This window comes from Porites lutea, chromosome 3 (genome assembly GCF_958299795.1).
Source record: "Porites lutea chromosome 3, jaPorLute2.1, whole genome shotgun sequence".
Taxonomy (NCBI): domain Eukaryota; kingdom Metazoa; phylum Cnidaria; class Anthozoa; order Scleractinia; family Poritidae; genus Porites; species Porites lutea.
In genome coordinates, this window is record NC_133203.1 from 48533866 (window position 1) to 48542775 (window position 8910).

Consider the following 8910-nt stretch of genomic DNA (forward strand, 5'->3'; position numbering starts at 1 on the left):
TTTTTAATGGGCTGATGGCAACCACAGACTTTGATGAACATGCTGTAAGAAAGCCCCTTAGAGAGGTACTTCTTAGGGCTTGGATTTGGACTGTCTTTTATTAAAACCCATTTGCCCCTCAACTGCCCGTAACTGCCCTTGCAGATCCAGCTCCCTTCTACCGCTTGTGACGTCATCAGTTTTAAATGCCAAGGACAACTTTACCCGCTGCCTTGGGTAGGGTGAAGAGATCTTTCAAACCATACTAGAATGAGCATGAGACAGTCAAGGAGACCGGAGAAAAAGGAAAAAAAGAGACATGTCACATTGACCTAAAAATTTTCCAAGAAAATCTTGTTACACTACCCACTTACTTTCCTTTCATCTAATCCTAAGATCATAAAGCTCTCCCAAAAACTTCTCCCAACCAAAATGAAGCCTACTAAATGCCCAGCAAAAGAAAAAAAAAGGAGGCAATGAAAGCGAAAGAAAAGGGGAGGAAAGAAAGCAAAAAGAAAAAGTCAAGACTGCTGTCTCACTTTTAAACCCAAAAACTCGAAATTTTGATTTCTGCACATGTCCGAACTTCGCAAGCTGATATTTAGAATGTGGATCAGAAAGCCGTGAAATGTATGACCTGCCAATAGCTTTGTGGTAAGTTTTGGCTCTTTATAGCTAGGCAATGACTAGAAAACGGCTTGACTAGCTTCAAAACGCATTTTTCCGCAAAATTCCCATGGACAAATGAACCTGAGACCTGAACTACTGTTCTTAAGATACTAACCCAAAAAATTCAGACCTATCCACAGGACTTACTTTATATACTAGGTAAAGCTTTCAAAACATACTAAAATGCCTTTCAAACTTCTAAAACCACAATTTATAGGCCGTATACTTCTGAATTTAAGTTCATATCTAAATATCAATAATTATCTTTTTATTTGAAGAACTTTGAAATATACTCTAACTTGAAGCAGGTGAAACAGAACTCATGAATTTTGAAATAAGTGTGTTGTACCATTCACGATAGCCAAATAAGGTCAGAAATGTCTTGCAGCAGCACCCAAACTAAAACATGAACCCTTAAACAGCTGCATCACTGTACTCAGTTATTTTAAGGCCCTGGGTATTGGTCCTGCCCCGGGAATCGAACCCGTGACTTCCCGCTCTGCTGTCAAGCGCTCTACCGACTGAGCTAATCCTGCCGAGAAGTGACGGAAATAACTGTGTCGTCCCCAGGCTCCACTCTCCTGCAGTAGACAAAGAAAGTAGGGTGTCATGGGAAGATGAAAAACAATGCATGCAATGATACCCATGATACCATGCACGACAGGTAAAAGCAAGGAGTGGGGCCTGGGAGAGAGGCAGGTCCAAGGAAAAAAGAGAGTGTCTGGAGGCGAAGCGGCAAAGAGAAGGTCCAGAGTCCTACTCTGCCTGTAAATGAAATTACGCGCATCGCGTAATTTTTGGGAGTATATTTTGTCTTGAACACTTAAAATTTCTGCGTCGAAATTTCTCTCCCTGAAAAAAACTATTTCAGCTGTTTGGTAAAGATTCACAGGAGAGTCGACGGCTTAAATAAACTTGCCTCTTTGGCATGTGTAATGATTTTTCGTTTTCTTTGATTTCAGAGAAATCACACATGACACATTACAAGAAGACCTCAACACGACTGTAAGTAATCGCAAGGGAAAAACATTACTGGAAAAAGTTCAATAGTTGACCATCTTTTTATCGAGCGTTAAGTTCTTGCTACTCTGTCTCTCAAATCTCAGCTCTCCGTTAAAAATTCTCTTTTTTCAGCTCAATTCGTATAACAGCTACCCACTCAGCAGCGTCCGTATTTTTCTGTGATGCCAAAGTATTGTAAAACTCTGTTCGGTATCAGTTTGTGTACATACTACATAGCTAAACTACTGCCTTGAACAGCGGAAAAGCCCACTGCTTTAACATACAGCAAAGCAGCTCAGTTTCATTTAAACAGGTACACTTCAGGATTTCATTCACAGACTCAAAAGTTAGAACCTCGTTGAACAGCATAATAAACAGCACCCCAGAACCCAGAAAACTAGTGTTCAATAGTTTTCCTTTGAATGGTCACCCGTGAGGGTTCCTTCGCAGACTTAAAAGACTCTACAGCATAACGAAAAGATACCTCCCCAAACTCAGAGGTTGGTAGCACAAAAACGAATTGTAACGATAAGGGCCCAGTAGCGGGTATCAAGTCATAAAGCAAAGCAACTCCTAAAAAATATAATTTGTATGCTTGTGTTTAGACCTTCTGTAGTAGACGCGTAGAGATCGAAAGCACGCCACTTGAAATAACCAGAGCATTCATGAACATGACAGTAAGCGACGAGGATAAAAAGGCGCTTGTTGTAACGGTAGGTACCTCAGTATTGAAGGTTTGGTCTTCGATCTCTCATCATAAAGTGAAATTGGTGTTCCCGCGCGCGAGCACTGGGCGTAAAGTGAAGTAAGACTCACACGAGTGAATGCTGTGGTTTGGTGAATGCGCATCGCGTAAATAAAACAAATGCCCCGGCTTTTCTTTGTGTTGGGAGCTGTTTACATGAAGGGCGGTATATAGATCCTAGAACGAGGAACAACTTTTCGTTGGGTTTACATGCAGAAATTTCGTTCCGTACCAAGCGAGTGAAGATTACCCACTGAACCACCGAACGAGCCGCCGCCATCTTTGTGCGGTTTGTCCCTAATACTAGGATCTTCCTAGTGAAAGCAGTTTACATGGTACTAGGATCTTCCAACCTCTCAGCTAGGAAGATCCTAGCGTTAGGGGCAAGTAAAACCTTTTTGCATGTAAACTGAATACAGAAAACATATGGCGCTAGGATGATCCGCCCTCTAGGATCTTCCTCCCTCCTTACAGCCCCTTAGAATATTTTGAAGTTGGAGGTTTTAAGGCAGTGGCTTTTTTTTTTCTCTGTTGCAGTAATTGAAAGCTGAGTCATTTCACCGATAGAGATTACTTGCATGTAAAGGAAATTGCGAGGCAAGCATGTATTCCATACTTGTACATATTCATACGACAAATGTATATTGTAGATAGTAGTTTTCAGAGTCGTTGATTGTGGAATGCCGAGATTTTAGTGATCTGTTTGCAAGCCGTGTGTACGTATCGATCCATTTTACCACATTCTCCATTAGCTAATCTGCACGGGAAATTTTGGTGTAAGCCTCACATAAACAAGTTTTGTATTGTTGTGTATATTGTACAAATTAAAACCAAACAGTAAACTACGTATTGTTTGAATTGTTCATTTGTTTTTTCTTTGAAGCATAAGTACATGGCCTCACGCGGTCTTTTAATTAACATAACTTGTAAATTCACAAAGCATAATCTATCAATCTTAGTTCTCTGTCTTTTTCAAAGGAGACCTCCCTAAAGCGGACACTCAAGAGTTAGTCGCTGTTGTTTTTCACAGCCATTTTCTTTGACCCTCTTTTAGAAAGACACCTATTCTTGTGGCCTGTATTCCTTCAGGTGTTCCTAGCGGAGTGCACTCTACGAAATTTCAGCTCCAAATTGAGAACCTTGTTCCATAGTTCGGAGCTTGAACCTTAATAGAAGAGGAAACTTTTCAATTAACACGCGAGACCTCGGTTGTTCAACGGTTCGGATGGCGCTACCCACCACTATCCAATGGAAAAGTGAAGTCGAGCTTAGCTCCACTAACGGCCACTTTTTTGGCGGACAGTCCCTACATTGACTCTTGCTTAAACCTCTCTACAACGCCCACCTCTCACAATGGCCAAGTTGACTGTTGTAGAGAGGTTCAGCTGTATTACGAAAACCCTAATTTATCCTGCAGTCAGATAGCGCTATCCACCTTTATTTTCAGAAAACTTCTGCAGTCCACTCCAGTGAGCAAACACAGTTACAAGATAGAGAGGTTAAGCTTCACGTTACGTCAAGCGGCAAACGCGAATTTGTACCACGTGATCAAGTTTCTCATTTACTTGTCGTTTACTGTTCATTATTTCTACACAAAAGTCAGTAGTTTCACGCAATTTTTTATCCGTAAAAATTGTTTTGAACAGTTTTTACTGGTCATTTTGAGATTCTCAACTTGAATCTGACGTTTACCGTTTGCCGTATACGTGAAGCTTAAACTCTCTTTTGTTCACAGGATTGCGGGAACGGCCTACTGGTAATATCTTTTTGAAGTAGCTTGAAGTACTGTTAGCTTTGTGCGTACACATGTCGATCTGTCAGAGCCGAGCTCCGAAAGATGTGAGCCGAATCGCAAATATTGACACCCTATATTTTGCTTTGATTCTCTTTTGTAAATGAATATTAAACAGGACACGTTCCTGCACCAATCTCCTTGATATGATGAAGTTGATTTTGTCAAAAACTGGGTGCAAAGCTAAGTAAAAAATCGATTTTTTCCTTCTTACTTTTCTTTCGTATTATTCCTAAAAAACCCTACAATTATCCAGTCTCAATTTCCACTTTCTTTTTTCAACAGAAACCCCGTACGAGTTTTTGTTCTCTCTCAATTTGTTTTTTTTGCTTTCTTTTCATTTGCAACCCGTAAAATAGCGGTGGCCATAACAACGGATCCTATCTGACGGAACTTGCTTTTCAGATTTGTAGCAAGCATCCCGTCCCGCGGGTGTTGCTTTCTTACTGAACCTATCTTTGGGATAATTAGCTGGAGTTTAGCGGGACTGTCAGCTAATACAGGAAGTTGTAGCCGGTCCCTCGTCTTTTCCTCTTCCTCACTGGCCTGTCGTGAAATTCGCTTTTTTTCTTGATTTAACTTGTTTTCATACGGTTGTCCTGTAAAGGAGATTTTGTTTGGACTTGCGCCACGAGTATCATGATCTTTATGTTGACTTTTAAGAGTAAGTCCTTGCACGAAATTTGCTTTTTGACCGTTTGCGCTCAATGTAGGCTTCTCTTCCCCGTGGCTTTAGAGATTGCTTACACTCTGCTACAGCGCGCACGCCTTCCAGGAATGAAGGAATAGTATGTCTCCTTAATGAGCTTATCGGTCTTGGATTAGCTTCTTTTCCCTGTCCGTCAATTAAGCAAGGTAGACTCAAGCGCTTGTGTGTTGATTTAGGAATTGTATTAAACCTATCAAGGCTCTCCAACAAACTTGTTCTAGCCAAGGAAATCCGTCGTAGTTCTCTGTCAATATAGAGCTTTTCTCCCGAGAAAGACTCCAATTTCTGTTTCAGAAATTTATCCTCTATGCTGTTTTGCGTTTGTACCCTCTTATGTTTTTCCGCTAAAATCCGATGCGGATATCTCGACATTTTTTCCTTTTAGAACGGTGCTGTTATTATTGCTCGTCCAACTGAGAAATCCTGCGCCAAGCTCAAGATTTCGGACGATTAGACTAATTTGTAGGCATAAGCTTATCACACAAATTATAGAAGTGCACTCTACGACTATTGTCTTCATTGCGCTCAGATATAAACAGGTGCCCGGTTTTAATTAATTAAAGTAATTAGTTGCTAAAGCTTATTATACACATAAAGCATACTTTACAATTCTGATGGGAATTTAGTCTTTATTTCTGCAATACTAGACACAGTTTAGGCTCATCTAGTAATTAAATTCTTGCTCAGTTAGTTATTTAATCATATCTCTTCTACAGGTTTCTGAATCTCAGATAGAGATTACTTACAAAATTTCTGGTCCAAACATGTCAATTCGGAAAAACAAAAAGAAGCTTGCTAGCTTGTTCGTTTACTTAACAACGACAAATCTTTCATCTGTGTTTACATATAGCATAAATTCATTAACTTCATTCAAACAAAAGAAGCACTTTGTAGTTAGGGAAATATGATTATAAGAGGCAAATCAAATAAATTATACGAAGTGTGAACGAAAACCAAAATAATTTCTCTCAGAAGACCCCAGATCATTATACGTTCCTGGGAAACTGCCCACCTACCCCTCCCCTAAGCCAACATTAGCACTTACTTCTCACTTACGGCAAAGGGGTAGGTGGGCAGTTCCCTAGAAACGGATAATGATCTGTTTTTACTTGGTGGGCGGGGGAGCGGGGGAATGGAGGTTTCGCCACATCTAGGGGAATGCGGATTTCGGAACCCGCGAAATTTTTCCTTTTGGAATCCTGAATCTTGCAAATTTTTGCTGTGAAATTTGGAATCCTTGGCTTTGGAATTTGGAATACGGCTCAAGAAATCCAGGAGTCCAACTAACGTTTGGAATTCGGAATCCCAGTTCCACTGACAAAACATCCAGAATCCAATACCTGGACTAGAATCCACGGCGTGGGATCCAAAATCCAGAATCCAGAATCCAGGACTGTCTCAGCGATTTCCTGACATGGGGCGAGAGATTAAATAAATGTTTTGCAAAGGTAACATAATTATCACCTCTCGCCTTGACTCTAAATCCCAGTCCAAGTTCTGGAACTGCAGTATGGTATTTACAACTGTACAACTTTTGACAAACCCTGTTTGGCCTGTTTTAAATAATTCTTTATGGATTGTTAATTTTCTCATTATCAATGTGATATTGTTTTTTTCAAAATCTGGTTCGTAAATATTGTTTTACGCAGTTAACACAAGTTGAGCTTAGGTTTTGTTGGTCTCGATATGTACTCTTCAATAAAACTTTCTCCTCATTCAGAGAAGCAGTTAACTGATGTTTTTCATTTTGAATCTTAACGCCAGTCACCACGAGTTAATTCTCAAACTATCGAGATTCAAGACAGCGAATTTATTAGCCTGGATTTGATTTATTAGTATTTCTTTTTTCACAGTTTGCAAGACGAAGCCATTATTTAATAAGTTTACTGAACTACCATGCAGTGTTTGTGGTTTATTCTCGTAATGGGCGATCAATGTTACTAGGCCTGGGATACTCGCCTTGTTTTAGAGTGTGTACGTGGAGTTATGAAGCACACGGCACACTGACTTTCCTTGCAGGCGTTTTTTCGCGCATTTTTCCGGCCTTCATATTTTCCCCACACCTGAAGAATGGGCAGCCAGCCATATTCACGAACATTTCAACTCCTGGACTGATGACGAGCATTAGGCCTACCTTCAATCCAACAAGAGTAAAAAGCATCACTCGTAATCCTTTGCCATTTTCATGTAGCAAGTTGCTGCGGCAGCCCTCCAAAGGACCTGAGAACAAGTGAGTAATCTGTAACAAATATAAGAATGTGAAAACTTGGTTGGAACCTAATCAGTATCGGCAGTTATAGTCATCAAGTAAATGACAATTAATCATCGTGTGGGGATTATTACTTCTTCTTTTTATAAATAAGACCTCCTCTACGAGGCCTGGGATATGTGCAACCCCTTGCATTGATCATGACCTAATAAGAATAAGCCAACCGTTGAAAATAGCTGGGTTTATATACAGTACGTTCTCGTTATAGCGTACCACTAACAGTAGGCTCGATTACCAGTCACGGGAAAACCAGAAATCGCGACTACATTAAAGGAAAAAAGTGAAACAAATACAGAGTAACGGTGTTGATGAATCTTGTAAAAATTCCCTTGGCTTCTCCAAACCAATTTCTTTGCATTTTTTCTTTACTCTGTCGTATGCGAGCCTTCTGTGAAAAAGCAAAAAAATGGTAGCTCAAACAAGAGCGGCTGCACAGTAACAACTGAGGCATCCAAAAAAATCCGGACTTTCAAAAACTTCGTTTTGGTAGGGTCATCGGCCGTTTTCGCGACTTGTCAGCAAGTCTATACTCAGTTTTTAATTTCTTGTTGTCTGGGGCACCCAACGAGAGTATAGTTCAAAACCACATAAACATAGCATTGTTGAACGTACTTTAGTATTTAAACAGTAGATAAAGGCTTATTTTTATCCCCTAAAAATTTTTCATTTATTCGGATTTCCTAGCTGAAAGTATAGTGATCCGAAAATTATAGGGATCAAAATTTACCTTTTCGAAAATTTCAGCCAGAAAAAAAGGCTCCCGAAAATTCTAGGTGACCTTTTTAGGGTAAAAATCCGTTAAAAATGGGCAATTATACGATTTTTTTGAAGTTCGAAAATCCTAGGAGAGGAAGGCAAGCAAGAAATTTGTCAGAAAAAGATCCGAAAATTCTAGACCACAAATCGTCTTCCGAACAGATAATTTTCAGAAAATTGTCGTTGGGTGCCCCTGTGTTGTGATGACTGAAACATAATGAGCGCTTTTCTATACATTTGTCATACCCCGTTAGATAAGCTTATCTCATGTCACTTTAGAACTTCCTTAATCTTGACCTGAAAAAGAGTACACTATCCCGCTAAAAAAGCCTCAAAGTTTCATTGCATGCACCTTATAGCGTGTAATGTTATCATGTAAACACGGCGGATAAGCGTCCAATGGCGTTCCTAAATTTTGTTTCATTACGACTGCATTCGTAATTTTCAGCCACCTAAATCTAATGTTTGGTGACCTGTGTTTAATCAGGGGCACCCAACGGCAATTTTCGGGAAAATATCTGTTCGGAAGACGATTTGAGAACTAGAATTTTCGGAACATTTGTTGTAAAATTTCTTGCTTGCCTGCCTCTCCTAGGATTTTCGAACATCTACAAAATGGTATAATTACCCATTTTAAACGGATATTTACCCTAAAAAAGGCTACCTAGAATTTTCGGGAGCCTTTTCCTGGCTGAAATTTTCGAAAAGGTAAGTTTTGATCCCTATAATTTTCGGATCACTAGACTTTCAGCTAGGAAATCCGAACAGATGAAAAGTTTTTAGGGGATAAAAATGTGCCTATATCTACCGTTTAAATACTAAAATACGTTCAACAATGCTATGTTAAGTGGTTTTGAACTATATCCTCGTTGGGTGCCCCTGTTTAATACTCTGATTGTAATGTCACATGTGGCGGAAATGCTGGTCAAGCTCAGCTTACATTCACTGTGGGTCACGATAACAGCAAGTTGAAAGACAAGCAACTGCAT

The 8910-nt window shown here is 39.9% G+C and overlaps 1 pseudogene; it reads right to left on the reverse strand.

Moving 5' to 3' along the window:
* LOC140932422 (helicase POLQ-like) overlaps positions 1-8910 on the reverse strand; it is a 30667-nt pseudogene extending 21757 nt beyond the window's left edge.